Source organism: Panulirus ornatus, chromosome 69, assembly GCF_036320965.1.
Source record: "Panulirus ornatus isolate Po-2019 chromosome 69, ASM3632096v1, whole genome shotgun sequence".
Classification (NCBI taxonomy): domain Eukaryota; kingdom Metazoa; phylum Arthropoda; class Malacostraca; order Decapoda; family Palinuridae; genus Panulirus; species Panulirus ornatus.
In genome coordinates this window covers 14599076-14623995 of record NC_092292.1, presented here as the reverse complement: position 1 = coordinate 14623995, position 24920 = coordinate 14599076, and the positions used below count along the sequence as shown (strand labels likewise).

The 24920-nt window shown below is 42.7% G+C and overlaps 1 long non-coding RNA gene across 1 annotated transcript in view; it reads right to left on the bottom strand.

The window, feature by feature from the left end:
- Positions 1 to 21272, bottom strand: part of LOC139747618 (uncharacterized) — a 45395-nt gene extending 24123 nt beyond the window's left edge. Inside the window, exons 1-2 of the long non-coding RNA XR_011712422.1 lie at positions 21211 to 21272; positions 4226 to 4367 (exon numbers count right to left, since the gene is read on the bottom strand). This is a non-coding gene — a long non-coding RNA (uncharacterized lncRNA). The remainder of the gene's footprint in view (positions 1 to 4225; positions 4368 to 21210) is intronic.
- Positions 21273 to 24920: the final 3648 nt, after the last annotated feature.

Genomic DNA, 24920 nt, shown 5'->3' with positions numbered 1-24920 from the left:
TAATAATAATAATAATAATAATAATAATAATAATAATAATAGAAATAATGATAATGAAGATAATAATAATAATAGTAATAATAATAATAATAGTAATAATGAAAATAATGATAATAAAGATAATAATAATAATAGTAGTAGTAATAATGATAATAATGATAATGATAATAATGATAATAATAACACAGAGACAATGATCATTAACCTCTCAAGTGGTGAGGTGCTACGCTTGGGAACGACAATTCGACTCTTGAGTATCATAATGGCCTGACCTCTGACCTGACCCTTATCTTGTGAGGTCAAGGGGCAGGCGATGACACCCAGGAGCAGTACCGTCGCGCTCAAGGGTCAGACGACCCCTTGATTAATTTCCTCCAGCGGAGCAGATAAGAAATGATTAATCCTTTTATACAACGCAGCTGAAACGGTAGGTTACGATCTCTCTCTCTCTCTCTCTCTCTCTCTCTCTCTCTCTCTCTCTCTCTCTCTCTCTCTCTCTCTCTCACACACACACACACTGAAGCTGTGTGTGTGTGGGGGGGGGGTTCTTAATGGTGTGTATCTACGCACACCCACCCATACACACACACACACACACACACACACACACACATACCTACCCACACACACACACACATACCCACACACACACACACACACACACACACACACACACACATACCCACACACACACCCACACACACACATACCCATCCACACACACACACACATCCACTCACCCAAACACACCCACCCACACACACCCACACGTACACACACACACACACACACACACACACACACACCCAAACCCACACACCCAAACACACACACCCACACCTGGGAGACCCATCATAGCAATCCCCTTCCACCACAATTAACAAAGACCTTCCACACATCAACTCATTTTCCCTTTTTTTTTCCCCCTCCCTCCCTCCACGCCACAGTGAAACATTGCATGAGAGTAAAGAGAGAAATTCCCACTTTCACCCAATTACACCTCCTTCCCCGACGTAATTAAAGAAAGTCGAAAGAAAATGAGTAAATAGTGTTTAGTAAGAAAATGATTACCTGAATCCTCTCACGTCGGCTGTTCAGTTATGTACCTTCGCCGACCCAAACTTACCTAAAAAAAAAAACCACTCCATTATGACATCCTCTTCCCGCACCCCCGTCTGTGTGTGTGTGTGTGTGTGTGTGTGTGTGTGTGTGTGTGTGTGTGTGTGTGTAAACTCTCTCCATTACTGGCAGACTCGGAGCGAGAGCCCCTTGACGTCTTTGTGCTCACAGACATACAGACAGACACAGACAGACACACACACACACACAGACAGACATAGACACACACACACATAGACACACACACACACACACACACACACACACACACACACACACACACACACACACACACACACACATAGAGACACGCAGTAAAATAGATGATGAGACAGATAGATACACAGAGAGAGAGAGATAAAGGCAAAGAGATAGGCAGACCGATAGATGGAGAGATAGCTAGACACACAGAGAGACAAAGACAGAGAGACAGGCACAGATAAAAGGAGAGAGAGAGAGAGAGAGAGAGAGAGAGAGAGAGAGAGAGAGAGAGAGAGAGAGAGAGAGAGAGAGAGAGAGAGAGACATGAAGACAGACAGCTGATGGCAGCGCCCAGGGGACTGACTTGAGTAATGCTGAATGAAGTTAATGCTGAATGAAGGTAATGCTGAATGAAGTTAATGCTGAATGAAGGTAACGCTGTATGAAGGTAATGCTGAATGAAGGTAATGCTGAATGAGGGTAATGCGGAATGAAGTTGATGCTGAATGAAAGTAATGCTGAATGAAGTCAATGCTGAATACTGCAAGGTTGTCTGGTGTTTGGAATTCTTGCATTATGTCCGGTTCACCAGTTAGCGTGACCAATTAACCGGTAGTGTCCGGATAACCAGTTACTGTGATAGGTGGTGTCCGGGAGACTGGCCACGCTAATAAGTGGTATCCGGATGACTGGTTACTGTGATAGATAACGTTCGGTTAACTAGTTACTGTGATAGTTAGTTATCCGGATAACTGGTTACTGTGATTGCTAGTATAAGGATTACTGGTGTTCGAATAACTGATTACCGATTAATAGTATACCGGTACGCGTATCTGGTTGCTCATATTTGGTGACCAGGTAACCGGCCACAAACAACCGGTTTTCGGATAACTGGTTACACATGAAGGATAGACAACTCTCTATTGATAATAGATAATGCCTAAGTAACCACCTATAAGAATTTGGTATACGGTTAACGGCTTAACTGATAACGAATGGCGGACTCATAACCGGATCCCAGCGATCACCGACGACCGCTTCAACGGCCAGTGGTATTCCGTAGCGGTCGGATAACTGGCAAGTGGCAAAAGCAATCACGAAATGATAATCCGTTGTATTAAGATAACCTTCACCCAAGAGTGAATTGATGTTCATGTATTGGTAAACCGGTTCAGTGCATTGGTCGTCTACCCCTTCAAGCAGGCTGGAGTAGGCCATCTGTTGTCATCTTTACAATATCTTGGTGGAAGTTTTACCGCCTTCGTCAGGTTACCGCCTTCGTCAGGTTACCGCCTCCGTCAGGTTCCCGCCTTCGTCAGGTTACCGCCTTCGTCAGGTTACCGCCTTCGTCAGGTTACCGCCTCCGTCAGGTTGCCGCCTTCGTCAGGTTACCGCCTCCTTCAGGTTACCGCCTTCGTCAGGTTCCCGCCTTCGTCAGGTTACCGCCTCCGTCAGGTTACCGCCTTCGTCAGGTTACCGCTTTCGTCAGGTTACCGCCTCCGTCAGGCTGCCGCCTTCGTCAGGTTGCCGCCTTCGTCAGGTTGCCACCTCTGTCAGGTTGCCGCCTCCGTCAGGTTACCGCCTCCGTCAGGTTACCCCCTCCGTCAAATTGCTGCGCCAGGTTGCCACTTCCGTCAGGTTGCCACCTCCGTCAGTTTGTTGCCTCCTTCAGATTGCCACTTTCTTCAGGTTACCGCCTCCGTCAGGCTCCACCTTCTCCAGGTCATCACCTCCGTCAGGTTTCCACTTCCTTCAGGTTGCCACCTCCATGACTACTGAACTTCTGACGGAGGTGCAAGAACCTCTCCTTGCGGTATACCTCCAATTTCACCCATATACATCCACATCCTGGAGGTCAACGCTAAGGCCTCCATCGCCACTGACGTTCATCCTAGCTAGCGAACAGTGAGGAGACTACATACCCATCTTTCTACCCATGGATACACTGTCCTCATAACCCATTTATCCTTACTTTCACTCCTCCCGTGAAAGAGCGAAGCGCATCTAATTGTAGCATATTCCAGGTCTACTTTTATGAATTATACTTCCCGTGTAGAAATATCTAACCAATGTCCACAGCCATGGCTTACTTTCATATACAGCGAAGGTAGTGGTAGGTCATAAGGAAACGATTATGAAAAATAAAGACATTATAATCAGAGAAACGAAAGCTAGAAAACATCACAAGAGAACCAGTATCTCTTCGAAGTCTTTCGCTGGCTCCCTTATCTCTGTGGAGGAGAGGTATGTCAATACACATTCCACACGGGGGAGGAGGGTGGATTTAATGATCGTCGCTTCGGTCGTCTTGGACGGGAGATTTTCGTGTCATATTAGACCCCGATGGTGACAAGTTCCTCCTCCTCCTCCTCCTCCTCCAGTTCTTCCTCCTCCTTCTCTTCTTCTTCCTCCTCCTCCTCTTCTTCCTCCTTTTTCTCTTCTTCTTCCTCCTTTTCCTCTTCTTCTTCCTCCTCCTCCTCCTTATCTTCTTTCCTCTTCCCCGATGGTAACAAGTTCTTCCTCCTCCTCTTCTTCCTTCTCCTCTTCTTTCTTCTCCTCTTCTTCTTCCTCCTCCTCATTTTCCTCTTCTTTCCTCTTCTCCTCTGAGGCTTTAACATCTTACCCTGACTCTTACAGGACTTCGGAAACCAGTTTGTAACGTTAAGATGACTCATTTTTTCTGTTGGTTATACACTAACAGTAGCTGTGGTGATGTATGTGTGTGTGTGTGTGTGTGTGTGTGTGTGTGTGTGTGTGTGTGTGTGTGTGTGTGTGTGTGTGTCTATCACTCTTCATTCACAAATCCTGGTTGGTTGTGTGAGCGGAAACACTAACCCCATCTTCTACCAACAACCTCCCAATCTCCTTTCCCCTGCACAACAACGCAATTAATGTCGTATATTACCTGTGAAACCTTGTACGTGATCGAGACTTCACCATCCGGCAGAAGCAGGTGTTCCTCGTCCAGATGGAACATACGCTCAAAGCATCTGGGAAGTAGTTGGTGTGTTTAGGCGGCTTGCATGAGTCCATCCTCACGTTTGAGTCTGTATGATTATAATGATGATAAGTATAATGATAATGAGGATGATGATAGTAATGATGATGATAATGATCATGATAATAATGATGATGAGGATGATAATAGTAATGATGATGATGAAGATGATGATAATAACGATGATGATAATGATAATAAGGATGATAATAGTAATGATGATGATGATGATGATGATGATGATGATGATGATGATGATAATAAGGATAATAATGGTAATGATGATGATGATGATGATGATGATGATGATAATGATAATAATAGTAATGATGATGATGAAGATGATAATAATGATGATAATAATGATGATAAGGATGATGATAGTAATGATGATGATGATGATCAAAATGATAATGATGATAATAATAACAATAATGATAATAATGATAATAATGATAATAACATTAATAATGATAATAGTAATAACAATGATAACTATAATGATGATATTAATGAAAGTAATTTGGTGTCTGTTCATGATGGCTGGCTGGATTGTGACCTCCAGCCATTAGCCACGTCATACCCAGACAGCTACCACGACACCATTACTATGTGGTATTTGGCAACTCAAGGGTGTGCCGTTGCGATATCAATTTCTTTCCTTACAACTCGAAGCTCTTGGATCTTTCCACTTTCCCAGGTCTTACCATAACAACAACAACCAGACCCATATTTAAATGGTAGATTTTTCACTTCCTCAAAAGCTCTTAAAACATATTGCCTCGATATTGGACATTATTTGGGTCTGGTGTCTCCAGCATGATAAAGATGCAGTCAGAGGCTCAAAATATACAGAGAAAAATGACAAAGAATAAATCCATTTTGTCCGTAATAAGTAGAGTGTGTCAGACCAATGGTGTTTACAGAAACATCTTAAGGCTATCAGTTATGTCCATTGTGGTTAGGATGAGACTGTTCTTGTAGCGATCTGTACGAAGTAGTCCGAGTTCGATGAGACTATGGCACCGAACTGCAACTAAGGGACGAGGGATGGCAAGTGGCAGGAGGTGAAGGTGGCGGAGATGGTGCAGCACTTTCTTCCCAAGTTGTGTCATAAGGTACAAGTGATATTTGGAAAAGAAGACGGAGGACCAGTATGTTTAGGACCTCTTGATAAGACGAAGGATGATCTTGTAGGCCTTTTACTACTGCCCCACAACCCCTACGTGTGCTATCGTGTGGTGGAGAGGGAGGAAGTCTATGAAACGGAGGCACAAATGAGTTTGGGAAGCGTGGAAGTCGTGTGGATGTTCTTGAATTCAGGTGGAGGTAGCCCAAGTGATGACTCAAATCTACAGGGAATGTGAGGGGACGGGAAGACAGCTGAACATACTGACGTGTTCTGAAGTTGATTGTCCAGAGTAACACAGAGAAGCTTAAATGTACTGAAGACGTTGATCGTCCAGAGTAACACAGAGAATCTTAAATGGACTAATGATGTTGATCGTCCAGAGTAACACAGAGAAGCTTAGATGGACTGAACAACCTGAAGTGGTCTGTGGGCCCTACCTAGCGGTACAATCCCTCCATCAGCCATTCCCCAGCTCGTGCATGAGCGCTATTCATCTCCTGGCCTGACGTGTTAATGAGAGGAAAGGCTTAAGGACAGAGAGGACAACAGAAGAGATTATTTTCAACGACCTTGTTTCCCCTTGCCTTCTCTCTCTCTCTCTCTCTCTCTCTCTCTCTCTCTCTCTCTCTCTCTCTCTCTCTCTCTCTCTCTCTCTTCCATTTCTTTCTCCCTCTCTCTCTCTCTCTATCTCTCTTTCTCTTTCTCTCTGTCTGTTTATCTCTGTCACTTCACTCTTTCTTTTTTTGGGTCCAGGTTACTGTCTCTTCTCTCTGCCTCACCTCATCATGTAGGGCTGCTGCCATTCCTACAGTAAATGGTACGTGCTAACCTTGCCTTTTTCGACCAAATTTCGCTGTTAGAAACCCCTTCTTAAGCATTCTCCCTCTCTCATCATCATGGCGTCCCATTTACATAGAGTGTGTACGTGGTCTTACAATCATCCTTGACCCATGAAGGTGTTAAAAATATCTTTCCATGAGTCGATGTAGTAGGTCAACTTCGACGACCTTCGAATGACCCTGGCTATTCATAGGCCTCAGACCCCAAACAACCCAATTACCAACCAGCCAATCAGCCAATCACGATCTATTCATTACTCTCTTGTCAACTTCACGAGACTGAATACTTGAATTCCATCATCAGGTGAGGAGAGGCAGCAATGCTCTCTGTACCCAGACGCAACGGGACAACAGGTCATCACCAGCACAACAGAAGCAACGGAGAGGCGCTACACCGACAACGCAAACTAGGCGGGACTCTGACGATGGTTCGGGTAATTACGCCACAGAGGAGGTCGCCGCTGGTCGTTAAGGGTAGTTTAGACAATGGGGTGGTTCAGAGGTACAACAGTAGCTCCAACGGCGGGTGTGGCAACAGTACAAGATAAACAACGGGTGGGAGAGTAACGGACGAGATGCTGTAATGGACAACGGCTAAGGAACAAGTCGTATGAGAGAGAGAGAGAGAGAGAGAGAGAGAGAGAGAGAGAGAGAGAGAGAGAGAGAGAGAGAGAGAGAGAGAAGCACTATTGTGTGTGTGTGTGTGTGTGTGTGTGTGTGTGTGTGTGTGTGTGTGTTGTGCCATCAACTCGTCCCTGTGATCACAACAGAACACATTGCCATCCTTTTAACCCCTATCGCTGTGCATAGGATCACAAAACACACACACACACACACACACACACACACACACACACACACACACACACACACACACACACACACACACACACACACACACACACACACACAGAAGCCTACCTGAAGCAAAGGACGATGCTAGTCTCTCTCTCTCTCTCTCTCTCTCTCTCTCTCTCTCTCTCTCTCTCTCTCTCTCTCTCTCTCTCTCTCTCCCGCCCGCCGTAGGGTGTGGGGCACCGTCAGTGCAAGCGGTAAATCGGGTGGGTGGGGGAAAGGGAGGGTGGAGGAAGTGGGTGGTAGTGCTACTTCCACATACGACAAAGGAGGTAGAACCATAGCGGAGGTGGTGGTGGGCTGGCTGGCTGGTAGCAGGTATAGTGGAGTGGTTTACAGTAGACGGAGGAGGTGGACATCATAGCAGTGTACACGCGAGGGAGGAGGACATCAGTCTACACAAGAGGGAGGAGGGCGTTAGTCTACACGAGAGGGAGGAGGACATTAGTCTACACAAGAGGGAGGAGGACATTAGTCTACACGAGAGGGAGGAGGACATTAGTCTACACGAGAGGGAGGAGGACATTAGTCTACACGAGAGGGAGGAGGACATTAGTCTACACGAGAGGGAGGAGGACATTAGTCTACACGAGAGGGAGGAGGACATCAGTCTACACGAGAGGGAGGTGGACATTAGTCTACACGAGAGGGAGGAGGGCGTTAGTCTACACGAGAGGGAGGAGGACATCAGTCTACACGAGAGGGAAGAGGGCATTAGTCTACACGAGAGGGAGGAGGACATTAGTCTACACGAGAGGGAGGTGGACATCATAGCAGTGTACACGAGAGGGAGGAGGGCATCAGTCTACACGAGAGGGAGGAGGGCGTTAGTCTACACGAGAGGGAGGAGGACATCAGTCTACACGAGGAGTGGATGAAGATCCCTCACCCCAGGAGGTGGAGCAGAGGTGTGTGTGTGTGTGTGTGTGTGTGTGTGTGTGTGTGTGTGTGTGTGTGTGTGTGTGTGAGTGTAAACGAGATAGTAACAGGGAGAGGGAGAGGAAGAAGGACTGTAAGACACCCTCTGGTCACGGAAGGGGCTGCTTGCCTTCATCAAGCGTCGACCTCCTCCTCCTCCCACTCCCCCAACCAGTAGTAGAAGAACCAGAAACCGGTCCACCGGATCTCGCCCGTTTACGCCCACATTTAAGATCATTTTCCGGTTATTATCCGTATTAACCGACGTTTGCATCGATGTAAATCATCCGACTCTCTCTCTCTCTCTCTCCTCCCACCTCCTCTCTCTCAAAAAAAAAGAGAGAGAAAACGGAAGGATAATAAGGCAGGGCGACCCTAGGCAGATGCTAAGATCAGGAGAGTTCCCGAGGTGTATGAATGCCATAGGGAGTACCCGAAGGTCCGTCCTGCCGGAGGACATTATGGGCAAAAGGTCCCACAGGCATGGATTCCAACGGAGGGAACACAAATGCCATTAATACTCCTCGTAAAATCTCAGGAAATGTTTTATGGCTGCCAAATGAGCTGTCGTTATGCACAGGTCTTCTTGGGGGTGTAACAATCGGAATGATTTATGTGTGTGTGTCTGTGTGTGTTTTGTCTCTCTATTTGTCTTAGACATAGGCGTTTGTCGGGTTCCCTTGTGCCTTTGGCGGCCTGTGGTAGAAGGTGAGTTAGTGCGAGTCACTGTCTTTGTCTGTATGTTTGTAGGTATATTTGTGGGCGTGTGTGTGTGTGTGTGGGTGGGAGGTGTGCTTACGAGGAAGCACTCTCAGTTGCATATGTGCATGGACCTTGGTCCGTGTCTTTGTCTAAGTTTGTATGTGTATGGAATGATGTCTTTGTGTGTTTATATGTATGGATCCGTGTATGTCTGGGATGATATATGTGTTTATGTATGGATCCGTATGTGTCTGGGATAGTGTATTTGTCTGTAATATGGCCACTTCTAAACACAGCAACCACAGTAACGATTATACACAGCAACCACAGTAACGATTATACACAGCAACCACAGTAACGATTATACACAGCAACCACTAAACACAGCAACCACTAGATGTAGCAACCACGAGACGTAGCAACGGTTATACACAGCAACCACCACGCTGCGGTCAGCTGATGTTGTCTGGTCAGCTGATCTAGTGTTGTTGTGATCAGCTGATGTGGTTGGATCAGCTGATTAGCATAACAAACGGGCACCTAAACCGATTGCATCCGGTAGAAGAGGTGTTGTAATTGGTTCGTAAGTTGTTTGCCCTTGACCAAGCCTGACATTAAACAAGACAAACGCAGATGCGTGTGTTGTCAGACTGATTTTATGGGTCGTGTGTATTTATATGTGAGTGTACAAGCGTGCGATTACTATTTGTGGTTACTGTTTCTGTGTTACGAGGAGAGAGAGAGAGAGAGAGAGAGAGAGAGAGAGAGAGAGAGAGAGAGAGAGAGAGAGAGAGAGAGAGAGAGAGAGAGAGAGAGAGAGAGAGTTTTACACTCATGTTACCTCGACTCTTATCTTTATAGATTCAATTTTTTTAACGTTAACTGAGACGGCATGGCCAGCCGATGCCCTAATCAAGGCCGTCCCATTAACGCTATATATAATATATATATATATATATATATATATATATATATATATATATATATATATATATATATATATACACACACACACACACGACTCTTGTGTATGAAACTACCTGGCTCTTGACCCGAGAAATGGCACTCCATCATACCGAAGAGCCATCCCGTCTTGCTTAAAGGTAGTCCCATCGTTTCATATGATCGCTCTCATCGTCGTTCTCAAAATGCTTATGGATCCTTGTTTGTTCAAGAGGGACCTCTCCTCACACCTCACCCTCCTCACACCACCTAACCACACGGGTAGTATGCGATGATGGTCGGGAGCTCATACCGCAAGGATATGTGCAACATGTTTGTAGCGATAGTCATCTTGTTCCTGTCTGGAATAATACAAAATGGAACGTTGAACAAACCCATTAGATGGGTCACCTCCAGCCATGAGAGACATCCTGGAACATCATCTCCTCCTCCCTACCTCCACCACCCAACCATCCCATACGAGACATTACGGCGAAGTTCGAAGCTTCGGAGTCTCGGTCGTGGTTCACAAATCTCCCTCATTTGGATATTTTCTTTACTCATTATGTCTTAATCACATCGGACGACGCGGTGACGCAACACATCCGCGCTCAATCATAAAGCAAATCTAGTTCCCGAAAGAATGCGGCAAGAAGGTCATACAATTATACCATTTATGTGACAGAAGATATGTCTTATTTGACATATTTCTCTTCTTTTTTCTTTTCCCTCCCGGGCCAATATGCAGCTGCCGTACCGTTCCTTCGCCGAGGGGAGTATGGGGTGGAGGAGTGAGCAAAGGAAGTGTGTGTGAGAGAGAGAGAGAGAGAGAGAGAGAGAGAGAGAGAGAGAGAGAGAGAGAGAGAGAGAGAGAGAGAGTAGGAGGGAGGGAGGAAGGGAAGAGGGAGACTGGACAGCCCGTGCGTCCGGTAATAAAAGTCAATTTGCCAACACACGTCGGAATATAACAGAATCGATCCGGCATATTTCGTAAATACCTCCAAAATTACACCAACCACTCGCTCTCTTCTTTTAGAGAAAAAAGGAAGGAAAAAAAAAAAAGGGTCGTAAATTAACTTTTGATCATAATATGGCAATGAATTGTCCCATCCATGACATTTGGATCGTGGCAGACATACCAGGAGGATCAAACCCGCGCCGTCAAAGGAGTTTCGCGCAGTCCATTGTGGGCGACGCAAGGCTACAACACCACCAACACGATTTGTCTCGTTCAAGAAAACACCGCCCCTTGTTAGCCAGGCCATTGCTTTCGGATCATTGGCATTAGCGACATGATTACGAAGGAGGGGCGTGCGCGCGCGCGCGCTCTCCCCCCCTCACCCGCACCTACCCTTTTACTGTATTATAACGCTGGAGGTTAAGGGACAGAAGAAATGTAGGGAAAGAAAGGAGGAGGAGGAGGAGTAGGAGGAGGGAGTTTGGTCATAGTAGAGCAATGGGTGATAACCTCACAGGGTTTGACCCACTGGTATCACTGTGATGCGCCCGCCAGCGAGGAAAATGTCGTGAGTTTCTGGCTACACTGTGATCTAATGGAGCTCAGAGAAGCATTAAGGGACATTGGTTGTTCACATTGGCGAGATTTATAGCAGCATAATGGGAATGAGGGAATATATTTCATCGCTTCACAGTACCACATGCAACTGCATATTTCTTTTCTTTCATACTATTCGCCATTTCCCGCATTAGCGAGGTAGCGTTGAGAACAGAGGACTGGGCCCTTGAGGGAATATCCTCACCTGGGCCCCTTCTCTGTTCCCTCTTTTGGAAAATTAAAAACAAAAAGAGAGAGGGGAGGATTTCCAGCCCCCCGCTCCCTCCCCTTTTAGTCGCCTTCTACGACACGCAGGGAATACGTGGGAAGTATTCTTTCTCCCCTATCCAAGGGATCTAAACATAAAAAAAAACATTTATATATACACATATACATTAATCACACACACGCAGACACGTGGGTATACATATACGTATACATTTTATATATACACATATACATTAATCACACACACGCAGACACGTGGGTATACATATACGTATACATTTTATATATACACATATACATTAATCACACACACGCAAACACGTGGGTATACATATACGTATACATATATGAGTATGTATTACGATTATAAGCACAGGCACTACTGATTGTGCATATACCTCTTCACGGTGAAGGTTCTGATCACACACACACACATGAGACTGACCCTATTTCCTTATGTTCGTATACCACCTCCTCCCTCCCCAGCTTCCCTGAGACAGCCACCCTACGCCCCTCGGTGAGGCGCCCTCCGCCTGACCTTCCCCTCCTCCAGGATGCTGACGCCAAGGTTCCTCAATGACGTTTTTATGCACGAAACGACCCTCGGAAATCCTGGCGAGTCCTGGACCGTCACGAAAGTGTTCCATGTATTTCTAACATTCCTAAATGTGTTGCGCATTTCACTTTCAGATGGCTCGCTGCTCCGGGGTGTTGTTGAGGCCGGCAAGAGATGCGTCGGTTGGGTTGTGGTGTTTGAGGGAAGAAGGAGGAGGAGGAGGAGGAGGAGGAGGAGGAGGAGGAGAAGGAAGAGGAGGAGGAAGAGGAGGAGAAGGAGGATGGTTGTTGATCAGGGAAGAGCTATAGAAGCTAGGAGTTATGTGATGGTGATTGGGGTAGAAAGCCAACAGCAATGAGGGAATGGGTGATTGGGGTTGAGGGAGCCAATTGTATCTTGGGCCTGGGTGACTTGGGGGTGAAAAGCCAGCAACAGCTTAGGAGCTCAGGGATGATGGGTGAATTGGGTGAGGAGAAGCCAACAATAACATGATGTTGGGTGATTAATCAGAGGAGATTGTGACTGTATAGCGCGCTGGGGGATGGGTGAATATAAGGGTGAGGACTTGCGAACAATTAATCTAACGAGAATACTCATGTAAGACTCAGGACTCCGTTACCATGCGTAAAAAATAAAGTATTTATCCCGTTTCGTTTTAAACTTTACGGTGAGTTACTATCGGTTTATTTTTTTTTACGCCGATTTACGCCAGAGTGGGCGTTATGAGAGGCCATGCCACACTGGTGATGTGCCTTATCAAGCGGTATATATGGCACCACCTTTTTGTGGTGTAGTGGTTAGCGCCGCTGACCATGGATCACGCGGACCCATATTCGAATTCTAGAGAAGACATGTGGCTCACAGGCGACCCAGCTGTTCATCCTCGCCCTTTTGGGGCCGGTCGAACTGGCAGTTGAATGAGGCGTAAATTTACCCCTGCAACGACCGTAACCATGAGATAGATAGAATAAGCCAGCGTAAATGATAAATGAGAACATGGCTATGATGGAGTAGAGATGTCAGAAGATTATGGTACTCCTTACAGGCCACTCTCTCAAAGGTAATCAGTTGATGATCGTTATATAACATCTAGAGAATAAACAACACAGTCGTGAATCATGTTCTTCAGTTCATGTACACAAGTCATGTAACTACTTAATGACAGAGGTAAAAACGTGGCAACTTTCCAGTAGAAGCAAATTATATCATAATATGTCTTGTATAATTTACATTCGGAAGCAAATATATATATAAAAAAAATAGATAATCACAGGCGTTATTTCTAACACATACCAATAAGTTAGATCTAACTGTGTACTCTGCATACCAAGATGTTGAAATCAAATCGGGAAAACATGTAATTTTCAAGGAAATCTATCAATCGTATGAAAGTGTGTAAGTTTGTGGGATGTATGTAATTTCTTGGGGATGAATTTCTATGAATGTATATGTGCATGTGTGTCTGTGTGTGTACTCCCATGTCAGTTTGTACAACTTTATTTACACCAGTGTACATTATCAGTTTGCACAACAGCTTCATTTACACCAGTGCATTATTCTAAAGTCTATGATAACAGTGAGGCTAAACCTTTCTTATTATGTAGGTGGTAGATAAGCCCTTTCCCCATTTATTCTACCCACTTAAATGGTAGATATGTTGCCTCCAAACCTATCCTACCCATGTAGATGGTAGATTTGCTAGCCTTCCATCTAAACTATCCACGTAATTCAATCTACCCTACCCATGTACGAAGTGGATATGCTGTCCCACCATCTACCTTATCCATATAGGTGGTAGATATGGTGTTTCTCCCTATTTGCCATCACTAGCACCACTACACACCACAGGAGCAATGACGGGGCTATCCTCAAACCAAGACTCCACTAAACGTTAGAGTAAGGGCGATAAGAATCTTATCTCTAACCAAATACCATTTTCATCCACTGTACACACACACATATATATATATACACGTATTCCCTGCGTGTCGTAGAAGGCGACTAAAAGGGGAGGGAGTGGGGGACTGGAAATCCTCCCCTTCCGTTTTTAATTTTCCATAAAAAGGAACAGAGAAGGGGGCCAAGTGAGGATATCAACTCTAAGGCTCAGTCCTCTGTTCTTAACGCTACCTCGCTAACGCAGGAAATGGCGAATATGTATAGAAAAAAAAAAATATATATATATATATCCCTGGGGATAGGGGATTAAGAATACTTCCCACGTATTCCCTGCGTGTCGTAGAAGGCGACTAAAAGGGGAGGGAGCGGGGGGCTGGAAATCCTCCCCTCTCGTTTTTTTTTAATTTTCCAAAAGAAGAACAGAGAATTGGGCCAGTCAAAGGCCCAGTCCTCTGTTCTTAATGCTACCTCGCTAACGCGGGAAATGGCGAATAGTTTAAAAGAAAAGAAAGAAAATATATATATATATATATTTTTTCTTTTGTTTCAAATTTTATACTCATGTGATTAGCCGGTATGAAACACTTATTTATTTAATGACAACATTAACCAGGGTAATTAGTTCTTTTTATCGTTAATGAGATGGAATGACACAAGTAAGAGAAGGCAATTTCGTCTCTCTGTCTGCAACATCTGTCGTAATTTGCTGTGAGGTGACCCTGGGGTTTCTCGCTTTTGTTACGACCCGGAATATTTACTGGCTAAAAAAAGAAAAAGAATATCGTCATTTTGGCGTATATCTGTTCGTTTGAATCTTGCTCGGCTTTGGCGCATATCTGATATGGTTTTTTTATTTACTTGGCTTTTCGAGATGCGGAAACGCTCGCCCACCGACAGACAGACATATAAACAGACAGACAGGAGCTAAGTCTACTACAGACAGACAGACAGATAAACAGACAGACAGGAGCTAAGTCTACTAAATTACACCGAAAGGACGAAGGGAATTTGATCTACGAGCATCACACACTTGAGTGGTAGATGTAGATTCTTCATGCTTGGCTGTCTTTTTTAGTTTTGCTCTTTGTGATTGTTGCCAGATGAAAGGAAGATGCTAATAATGACTGTGTGTACTTGTAACAGTGTGTGTGTGTGTGTGTGTGTGTGTGTGTGTGTGTGTGTGTGTGTGCGCATTGCTTGTCACGCCGTCATCGGATATCTCTGAAATGCCCAAAATGACTTGGGGTTATAACACAAATCTTTCCTGCCTTTGTTTTTCTATTCCTTCCTTTCTCTCATTCCATTAACTGGTATAAGGAGAGGAGGAGGAGGAGGAGGAGGAGAAGGAGGAGGAGAAGGAGGAGAAGGGGGGGTATAGAGCATCCTACACTCTAAATCACTTTTACGGTCTGGATAGTATCTTCTAAAGTATAGGACTGGAACGTAGAATTAGACACCAAAGGAAAAAAAAATGACTGGCAGGTGTTGTGGGATTGCATTCTTTCATTCTGTTATGTTGTGATGTCCTTCTATCCCCGCTGTCATTTACCTAAAGTATATTTAAGGTAATTATTCCATCACGGTTTGATATCTACTTAAGATAAAAAAAATAAAAAAAGGATTTGGGAAAAAGGTTTAATCTTGTCTCCATTTCAAAATTGCTTCGAAATATAGCCGTGAATAATGTTCTTTCTTTTTCTGGTCTGTATTTCAGGAAATACAAGATATCAGGGTAAAAAAAAAATATATATATATATAATGGGAAATACCAAAGAACAATGTATTCTCAAAGGGAAAATATAGTCATTGGGTCAACTCTGGAGTCTGGCGTACAGTGGACCAGACATGGAAGATGAGGAACTCCAGCTCTTATCAAACGCCCTATTACCACACGTTCTCATTCTATCCTTCCGTTTCAGGTGGTGAGATCTTGCAAGCCAGCCCATGAGACACTCATTCTCATCCACCTCACAAAACAAACTCTCTCTCTCTCTCTCTCTCTCTCTCTCTCTCTCTCTCTCTCTCTCTCTCTCTCTCTCTCTCTCTCTCTCTCTCTCTCTCCCTCTCATTCTTTCTGTCCGTCTCGATTTTCCAGTGTTTTCCAGACCCTCCGTCCATTGTCCACAAGATCTTGTGAAGCTCTTCCATCAACTCTTCAGTTGAGACCATATGTTATTCGTCCCCTCACTGTTCTACAGGTATCATTTCGGCCACTACACTCGTGAACTGTGTGTTTCCTTCCCATAGTTTCTTTGTGGAGGTTGGCCACACGAGAACTAGTCGTTATAGTAACTCCTCCTTATGCACAGTGACACTTTGGAAGGATCTTCGTTTTCTTTCGTCTTTTACCTCTTCCAGTAACCTCTCCTCTTTCATGACACGATTCATTATCACCAGAGGAGCTTCTGCAAATCATCATTCCTCCCTTTCAAACAACGTAGTTCCGACTGGATCATGCACTATACCTATGACATGTCGGATGCTTAAAACGATAGTAATTACCCCCAACTCCTGACCTGGCTGCCGACGGAGGTCACATAAGGTCAGACGGTTATGTATCGACTTCCTAAACATGACTTGGAAGTTAGGTCATCACCTGAGCTCAACGAGACGACTAATTACCTATGACATCATTGGCAACAGGAAAGACAAATAATATCCCATTAATTTTCTTATTGGCATCTGTCTCCACTGCAGTGAACTGAGCGTGCGTTTTCCCGAAGAGTTTCAACAGTGAAATGAAAACGGGCATTTCTGCCCCAAATCTAAACCCCCCTAGATGCAAAGAAAGCCAAAGAAAACGATCGATTTATCGAAATGAGTTTCCAATAAGACGACGGTCTTAGAGTAACGATAAGTCGCAAAATTAGATTTTTTTCCCATTTTCTTTTGAGAAATTAGATATTTAAGGGTTTAAGAAGATAGGAATTCTCCTCGTTTATAGCTGTACAATATACTAAATAATGATGATGATGATAATGATAATAATAATGATAATAATAATAATAATGATAATAATAATAATAATAATGTTAATAATAAGAAGAATGATAATAATGATAATGATAGAGAAAACGGCTTCACGGTCATCTTCGCAGCGAGCTTGTGATTGGTCTGAACATCTGGACGGCCATAACGGCCCAAACAGTCGTTAGCTTCAAATACCCAAACAACCAATCAAAGCCCATCAAACCCTCACATACCTATGCGTATCTTTTAGAAAATCTTTATACACGACTAGAAATTCGACCTGCTCCTAATAACTGAACTAGACCAAACGAGTAAACTATGCCTCCAGAAATTAGCTAAACCACATTGGACTCTGTGTCTCCCGTTTTCTAACATAGTCTTTGACTATTTTCTTATTTCCAAGTAACTTGGCTTTGATTTTCTCGTCTTCCTTAAAGCCTCAAGTGCCACTTTATTAATGAACTATTGCCTTCCTACTCAAGCAGCTTCCAAACAAACATTCGTGTGTTGAATATGTTCAAATCCGACGTTAACACGTTAGCTTTACGTGACTCGATCTTAAAATTACATATCAATTACATGCTCTTCGGTATCGTCACTAATTCGAAAAATATATGGACTTCTTTGAGAAAAAAAACAAATGGAATTCTCAAACTAAACTTTTTAACTACTTTTTCAAACTACTGCGCTACATTTTCTTGTTTTGTCGTTTCATATCTCATCTACTTAGACAAGGGCCGTACGTAAGTCGGAACCAATAACCTATATAGATTTTTCCTCATTCAGGAACACAAGAGAACCCGCTAACACGAGCGACCAATGGTGACACTTGCATAGGTGAATATTCGGGATCTGCTCGGTATCTCGAATCATGATTCATGAATCATATTGAAGCGATAAACATCTCTGAAGTTAGATAATGATTCAATTTGCCCGGAAAAATTGACTACCGAGAATACTAAGTGATAAGCGACGATAAGAGCGATGATCTAATGATACAAAGTTGACACAGAGGATTATCAAACGAGCACAAGAGATTCAGGGTTTCTTTCAAGGCTGGTTTGTGGGTCATGGAAGATAACATTAGAAACTGAAAGATAAGTGTGATGAAGAGTAGAAAAGACGTACTGATGATGCAGCAAGAAAAAGAAAAAATGCTTGTAAGACGGTCGTATGATTAAGGAGGATCGAATTATGTTACCTGTGGACTGAATGCGATATGTCTATGAAGTATATTCTTAAAAGCCTCCCTCGTACTGCTTTTAGTCAATGCTATTGGTAATCCATTCCATGTGTTGACATTCCTTTATCATATTCATTCACCACACACACACACACACACACACACACACACACACACACACACACACACACACACACGTATATATATGGGGGAAACTAGGGAAAGGTCTGTGGGGCCTGGCTGTTTATAGGAAACTGTGGTTTCGAAGCATGGCATACAACACCTAGAGAACGGATATGAACGAATACAGCCTCTCTTTCATCTATTCCTGGCGCTACCACGATAACGTGGAAAATGGCCATCAGGTCTATGGAAAATATTAAGCAACACAAGCAACACAACACCAGGGAAGGGGAGGGGGACATGGAAAACAAACCCACTCCAGATCAGGATATTAGAACACTAAAACATCATACAGAAGATATGCGAGTATGGCCACGCACACTTGCATTATACCACATATTCATCATTATAAGAATATATCCTCCAGCTCCTTCGTCATCCTCCGTAGTATTATCATTTTTCTTTTGTTTTTTCGTATGATTATCATCCAGCGTTTCCGCAATTCTGGGCCGATTGTGAGGCGGGCCAGATTGGCTTCGGGCGTCACCAGCAAGTACGGCCGAGTTCAGTCTTGGTGGGCGAGTCCTTGGCCCAGTGGGTCGGCCCCAATCTCGACCCCTCCCGAGTGGCCACACCATCCCCTACTTGGCCCTACTCGGCCCACTTGTCCACACACACCCCCTCCTCTATGGCGTGGCTCTCTCTCTCTCTCTCTCTCTCTCTCTCTCTCTCTCTCTCTCTCTCTCTCCCAACCAACCACCCTCACCCCACCTCTTTTTTTTTCTTTTAACATATTTGGCTAATTCTCACGAGTTGACCCAACTTGCTTTTAAACTCCATTTAGCCCAAGATGGGCCATATATCTTGGCCCGCCTGGTGATAAGAAGACGTGGCCAGCACTCTCGCTGGCTCTCTCCCTAGAGAGAGAGAGAGAGAGAGAGAGAGAGAGAGAGAGAGAGAGAGAGAGAGAGAGAGGTTAACGAACGCACATAAAGGAGGAAGCGATAGTATAGCGTTGCGTAGATCGTTCTTATCGCCATAAGGATCGTACACTCAACATAGATTCGTGAAATTGCTCAAAATTGTTAAACAAAAAACGAAATCGCATCGGAAAGTCGCGAAATTATTCACGAACGACGGAGACAAGGTCGTTGTTACTAAGCGGACCTCAACGACAAAACGACCTCCATCTTTAGAGAAACGACTGTTCCACACACACACACACACACACACACACACACACACACACACACACTAAACCTTGCCACCTGGTGGTGTCGGGTAGAACTTCAGTCAACGTTATATAGATATCCAGCAATTCTCTGATCGTACCTCACCTATGGGCATCGGGGATTCGAACCCCTGACCATCTGTATTGAGGTATCATCCATGATAAGGAAGGGTTCAAAAGATCACAAAAAAAAAGAAAAACGGTAATTTCACGTGGTGTGTGTGTGTGTGTGTGTGTGTGTGTGTGTGTGTGTGTGTGTGTCACCCAGCACCTAATCTATACCCCTAAAGTGTAACTAATACACCTACCTATACTCATTTGTGCAATCCTTACAACTACGAATTGTAAGTTCATCGACCAGCCCCGAGGGGAGGATGAACAGCTGGGATTGGCTGTGGGCCAACTGCCACGCCCGGAATTCGAACTCATGCGTTCTCGATACTGGCAGAGCCCGTGCCGACTCATGGTCAGCAACGCTAAACTCCCCATCAAGGAGTGTGTTTGTGTGTGTGTGTGTGTGTGTGTGTTTACTATCTATGCGTTATGGGGAGAGAGAGAGAGTTTAACACTAAATGTTGCCTCATCTATCATAATCTCGTATATATATATATATATATATATATATATATATATATATATATATATATATATATATATATATATCTACAACCTCGCTCTAAAGTTGGACTCATAACCACCCATAACCTCCCCACTTAAAAGACAATGTTTCCATCCATACAAGAGAATCCAATCCAACGTCTCCTACAACAACCCGGTAGTTATAAACGCCCGGATCGTGTTATTGCTGTTATTCTTTTTTTTTTTTATAACATTATAAACGTACGTAGCACACCGTCCCACCTTGATGTTTATAGTCAATAAGGGCAATAATGTCATACAAGTGTCCAGAGCTTTATGACAAAGACGAGAGAATAATCCGTAATAATATAGTTATCTAATAATCACCAAGTGAGACTAGAAATATAGATAGTGTTGCAAAATATTATGACAACTGCTCAGAGCTGTGACATATATATAGTGTGCAATATTATGATAATTGCTCAGAGCTGTGACGATTATTACGGATAAATAAATGTCTTCATAACAGTCAAATGCTGAACGAAAAAAAATAATAATCTCCCACACGCATAATAAAAAAAAAACTAGCGAAAAAGGACACATAACTTATGTAAGTTATTGTAAATTCCTTTGCCCGTATCAATTGGCTGTGGAAGCCGAAGGGGTATTAATGTATGAGAGCAAAACTAGGAATTGGTTGGCCGAGTCGTTGCAATTAATGTTGCTCGTGTTTTTTTAAATGACTAATTACATTTATCATTATTTATCTTATCATACATAATCGCTGTATCCCGCTTCAGCGAGGTAGCGCCAGGAAACAGACGAAGAATAGCCCCATCCACTCATACACACATATAAATATACATGATTTCACATATGTTATGCGCAACATACAGTGGCTGGTCACTTTCCCGTCCTTAACTTCACAATGTATGGAACTGTAAGCTTACGTCGTTTTCTCTATAATTCCTCTATTAAGTAGACACATGTGTGTGTGTGTGTGTGTGTGTGTGTGTGTGTAACATGCTAAGGTCATATGACCAGTACTCGCTGACATCTATATATATAAACTACTACCATTAATCCATAACTAATTCAGTCAGGAAAACTAAGTCATCATAAAAGTCACTGACCATCATTTAAAGAAAATAAATGTACATAAGAGAGACATTCTACTTACGTTTTCTTCCTGTTGTCCACCCTCACTCACACACACACACACACTCACCACGGAGACTAGACCACTAATGTGGTCTGTGTGCAGTACACACACACACATATCCATCCATCACGCCTTCCCTAACTAGGGCGCGGGAAACAGTGGCTTACCATTTATTAGGTAGTTCTTATCGCCACATGATAATAGAGTAGAGATACGCTAAGGTTTCACTGTATTGCTAGAGTTTTGAGTGAGGTTAGGTTATTTTCGCTTAGGTGAAAGCAACAACAGAGTGATTACAACGGTGACGACCGTGAAATGGGTCGTTACATGACTATAGTTTCATCGTCTGTCGTTGGACTCTGTTATCAACGTGTCTTTTTCAGCTTTAATGTTCATTATGGAAATGAACGTAAGACTATCTGTTGTGTCATTACTCAATTCTCATTATTTCATAATATTGTGGTGTATTTCTTTGCCATATCGTATTGGTTATCGGATACAAGTACCCTTTTAACCTGTTCTCCTTAATGACTCGATATTCCACATACCAAGACATATTTAGCATCATTGATCATATAACAAGATAGGCTAAATCTTATGGATATATATCTCATTACAAACGTTTATGATAATTACATGTTGCTTAAGTCATTGTTGATATTGACGACAGAGATGCTTAGCGTGTGACGAAGCATTGCTTCCCCGCCTTACCAATAGATAGGATTGTAATTATTAGTTGGGGTCTTGGTGGTGGTTATGCCATGGTTCGATTTCCCGGGTGTGGCTGTGCCACATCTCTTTGCCCTTACGTGTGTTGTGTAAACCCACCCGCACTTGCTGCCCCTCTCTGTGTATGCATTTACTGTGGACATTTTACGGTGAGAGGAATTTACACTCGTGTAGCCTCGTCTTCAAACTGATTAGATATAGAATTGGTAATCATACTCAATTGTTATTATTAATCATACATCATGACGATCAATGCTTACTGATAATCCATGATAATAAAACATGCTTTAATCAGACAGTATGATAAATAATCCACACTATTTATTTCTATTACTTCTTAAGCTGTACAAAATCAGATAAAGTATGTACCGGACACATGGAATAATTGATAACCATTTATCTACAGGGTATCGAGGACGGGGGTTGGGAGGTGGTGGGTGTCCGGTAACACACACACACACACACAAACACACACACACCCTTAAGCCTTCCCCCCCCCCTCTTCCCCCCCCGTCCAGGGGCCCCTCGCCTCCCAATAGGGGCTCCCCACAGTCGGCTGACGCTAATCATGCGTTCCTGACGGCTGACGGCCCGGTAACATCCGCAGCTGACATCACACACACACACACACACACACACACACACACACACACACTAACACACATTGGTAGACAGCTAAAAAGATAGATAAACAGATAGATAAACCCAGTGCTATTAGAATGTCCAAGAAATCGGACTGGAATTGATTGATTGATTGCTGTAAGTACCTACTGCCCCGAAGAGGTCGTTTAAATACTAACAGCCGTTGGAAGGCCCTGTGTAATCACCCTCGTTGCAGATCACCCAGCAGCCGGTGTCCTCAACCCACGGGCGTGATCGACAGAAGCAGATATTTTAAAGTCTGAGGAAAATTTAATGAAATGCATCAAAGAAGATTGTCTGGCTTTCGAGGCCTTTACCCCCTTCGACCTTCTGAGCTTTCGATTAAATGTCTTCCTTCGTCTTGAGTAGAAAATTACGTATGATATCTTCTTTTACGAGGTTATGGTCTTATGATCAATAGCAGGGAGTATATCAAATCTTTTATTATTTTTCTTATCTCTAATTTGGTATTATAGATTATAGAAGACTTGAGACTTACAGGGTATAGTATAATTAAGGTGGAAAGTATAGATATAGAAATGAATGATAGCTGCATACGGCAGCTGCATATATATATATATATATATATATATATATATATATATATATATATATATATATATATATATATATATATATATATATGTATATGTATATATATATATATATATATATATATATATATATATATATATATATATATATATATATATATATATATATTTATATAAAATCAATAACATCAATATATATATATTCCTATGAATCCACAGAGAAAGGGAACACGATAAGTTCTCAAGTGCACTTTCGTGTAGTAATCACATCATGTATATATATATACTCTAAATTGAGTACACACTGGGCATTGTGCATTTAGCGGGGTAATGTGGAGTGTTGCTGACGTAGACTGTGGATTGTGCTCCACCCAACCCTAGCGTTGTTAAACGGAACTAGACAAGACTAGTGGCGTTCATTGGATATACCTAACTCTAACGACCAACTCCAAACCTAACTAGCAACCTTACTAGAAGACAAGGCCATGGAGTTACGTCCAGACTATCTAGAACCAAAGTGGACTGTAGCGAATATAGTCACTTGAACGACACGACTGAGGGTTGTGATGTAATCCAGCATCTCTGCTTTACAATGATGAAGATCTCTAGGAAGGAACACTCATTTCTGTATCCTCATTTACCTACTCTTGAACAAGGACCGTGAGGCGTGCGCGGTGAGGGAGTGATCTGAGTCATTAGCATTACCTTCTATAAGATTATGGTGCGTGAGCCACTCTCCACCCCCTCCATACAGAAGTGTGATACTAAACTTAATATGTTTTTTTCAAGGTGGTTTAAGGAAGTGTTCTTGGTTTACTGTCTTCATCAATAACATCAGTATTAAAAACGTATCACCATAATTATCATTATTATATTATAATTATTACTATTATTATTATTGTTATCATTATCATTATTACTATTATTATTATTATTATCATTATTATTATATTATTATTATTATCATTATCATTATCATTATCATTATATCATCATTACTACTATTACTACTACTAATATCATCATTTCTATTATCAAAATATTTAGCATTATTTTCATCATTATCATTTTCACAAAAATGATAATAATTGTTACATGATAAAGATAAAAGACTACAATAAGGATATATGAGAAAATAACATAGCTTTGCAATAAATGTGATCATCTGAAGGCTTTGAACAAGCATGCCATTATAGAAGAATGATCCTTGATATATATATATATATATATATATATATATATATATATATATATATATATATATATAACACTTTTTTTTGTTATGACTTTTATCCCAACGAAAATATGAATTCTCTTGTGTGATGTCTGATACCATCTTATGTAATCACGTCAAAGAACAGTAGTTGTTTTGATGGTTATCATCATTAGATACTACTTCATTAACATATACCGTCTAGCTGTGCATCAAGAGCTGGGGAACATGATGCTCATTTGCATAGATGAGTGAGTCATGGCCATGCTTGCTATACAATGGCCTTAATTATTTAGCTTTAAATCGAATCATTTTGTGTAATATAACTGCCTCTTCCTCCTTCTCTTCTTCTTCTTCTTCTTCTTCTTCTTCTTCTTCTTCTTCTTCTTCATTCTTCTTCTTCATTCTTCTTCTCCTTCTTCTTTTCTTACTTTTCTCCTTCTTCTTCTTCTTCTTCTTCATTCTTCAACCCGTTATAAACATGAGGCTTCGCTTCGAATTATATACCTTTCATATTTCAACCTTCGACTTGTATCTCCGAGGCTGTGGGAGAAGGGGGGTGTCTTGTCTACCCATCGCCCCGTACCTAT